We start from the raw sequence: 2,778 nt of genomic DNA, 5'->3' as shown, positions 1-2,778 counted from the left end.
TTTTAATTTAAATCTCAATTTTATTTTATTTTTTTTGGTTGCCAACCCCAGGTCCAAGGCTTTGCCCTGTCTAATCCGGTGTTCGACCCGGGTCACACATTGGTTGTGTTGGGTGAGTCTCCCAGCGGAGATTTTTTGCATCCATAAGATTTTGATACCAGAACCTTATTTAAGCGGACCAAGCTGCTTACCACTTGGACCAACCCTCGTTGGTAATCTAAACCTCAATTACCTTAGTAGTACTAGATTAAAGAACAAAGGGGTATTTTGAGATTTTAAGAATAAAATTAACTAAAGATAATTTAGAGTTTTAACTTTTAACTACTAAGGTAATTGAAGATATTTATAAGTTTTAACAATAATATTAATTGAGGGTAATTTAGGACTTTAACTACTAGGTAATTGAGGATAATTTGGAGTTTAATTTGAAATATCTTTTTAGTGTAGTTCAGAATTTTTTAAAAATTGTTATGGTAAAAATAGAATTCAATTAAAAGAAAAAGGGAAGTGTTTGATACATTCACTAGGTAAAAAGGGAAGTAAGTGACATTAAGAGTCTAAGTGTCATTTGGTCAACTAAGAAAATCGTTAAGTGATATTTACCCTATATTAAATAAATGACTGAGAGATGATTCCAACATTTATATAAACTAGGAAAATAACACGTGCATAAGCATGTAGTTCATTGCTTCTTATTTTTTGCATTGTTGGAATCCGCGTAATTTGCACATTATACGATTGAGGTGATCCTTATTATGCACATTACATGATTGAGGTTCATGCCTTAGAAGAATTTATCATGATCAAAGTTATATCAATAATAAAAAATATTATTTCAACATACTTTATTATGCACAAAATAAATGTCTTTTTTTTCTTGTGCTTGTAAGAGTTTCTTGTTTTTTCCCATAGGGTTCTACTTTCCATCCATTTTTAGTTTCAGGTAAAAGAAATATTTGGTTTCAGTAGTTTTATTTATAAATATGTTCACGAAGAGACTCAACTCTTACATTAGTAAGAAATTTAGAATTTTAAACATTGATGATTTTATCAAATATAATTGTAAGTATTTATTTCTTCTCTCACTTAATTTATGGAAGTTGACTATTTTATCTTTCTTTCTTTTTTTGTAACAAAGGTGCTATATATATAGGGAAATTGGGGATGGAGATATTAGTTATGCCTACAAGGGTTGAATCCAATGGAGAGGTGAGATGCATAACCACTCAACTAACCTTCCATTAGCTGACTATTTTCTCTTTAAACATATCAAATATAATTATAAGTATTTATTTATTCTTTCACTCAATTTATGAAGTTGACTTGTTTTTTCTTCTTTTAATTAATGGATTTCAAATTCATTTGTTTCCTTTATTCTCTCATTTGAGTATTTGTTCTCTCTTTATTTCTTCTTCTACTTCTATATATCTTCTTGTTTTATGACTTTTATGGTCCATGGTTAGATTTACTGAAATCTCCATTGATGTTTTCAGGGCTTCTCTTCACCAATTTCATGAATTCTTCTCAAAGTTTAAACTCATTTAAAAAAAAACAACGCAGAGGAAAGATGAACTCAACAGTAAGAGATTTAATCCACGGCGCCAATCCTGCTGCTTTGTTTCCATAAATACAAATAGGAAGGGTTTTAAGAAAAAGGCAAAAAAAAACTGAACTCTTAAATGCTTGTCTATTAAAAAAATCATATGGTACCGATTATAGCCAAAAGTCACTTGTTTATTTTTAATAATTTATGTGGAAACTTTGACGCAAGAGAGAGGCTAGGGACAACAACAAGGATTTTGATCAGCGGTTAAAAGAGAACAAGAAGAATGGGAAGGCGTGGAAGATTACTCGGCGGCCATTGTTTGAGATGGTGCTGAACAATCATCAATGTCCAGCACCATTGCATCTATCACTCTCTTAAACTTCATATTCCGAGAGGCGCTGGCAAGACAACTGCATGTAATCATCAGCCATGGTCTCTCCTCTTCACCCGTCCATTTCCATCTATCTCCATTTTTGAATCCCAGTCCTCTTATTTGATTATTATTGGGATTATTTTAGTTCTTGTCAACCGCCTGAACAAATGCATGCCTCCATGCCGCCGGCAACGCGAAATTTGGTCCCTCAGTGAAGATTATCAGCGTATTATCTAGAAAAATACAACATTCTGCAAATTAAACCGGACTGAGAATGAGAAGAGTACTCTGGTCCATCCAAAACCAGTCTTCATACGTTAATTTTGTGGTCTAGGGCGTTAATTATGTGCAGGATCTTCTCGATCTAAAGCCAATGAGTTTAATCCGGTATTTGAGTTGAATGAGAAGAGTAAGTTGACGTTGCTCAGAGAGAATTTCGGAGATGTTCTGTTGTCGCTTCGACTTGTGAAGGAGGCCGCCTTCAAAATTCTTCAAAGCTGTAGTAGAGGTAAAGAAGTTGCCCACTTGAATCTTTCTGGTGGGAACTCTTCCACGCCACCTCTGAGTATGTTTTACAATGTTTTCCATAATTTTATAGTTTTAGAATCTTGCCAGGTAAAACAACTTGTTTGATGAAGGCGTCAAGGCGTCTCTGCATGCATGCATTCTTCAAAGCCCCGCTTCGATCTGTCTGTTTAAATCCATTTCATTTCAGTTATTTATTGAGGGTGTCGTTTGGGCTTTAGGTTGTTTGTTGAAGGTTTTTGGGGTGTTTTTCTTTTTGGGGGTTTGCTATCCCGGGTATGGGGTTTTTGGGGGTTTTTTTTGGGTTTCCTTGGTTGTATATTAATGAGGGGTA

This window comes from Hakea prostrata, chromosome 9 (genome assembly GCF_041222555.1).
Source record: "Hakea prostrata isolate BN-2017 chromosome 9, UWA_Hpros_2, whole genome shotgun sequence".
NCBI lineage: Eukaryota > Viridiplantae > Streptophyta > Magnoliopsida > Proteales > Proteaceae > Hakea > Hakea prostrata.
This window is presented reverse-complemented; position numbering follows the sequence as displayed.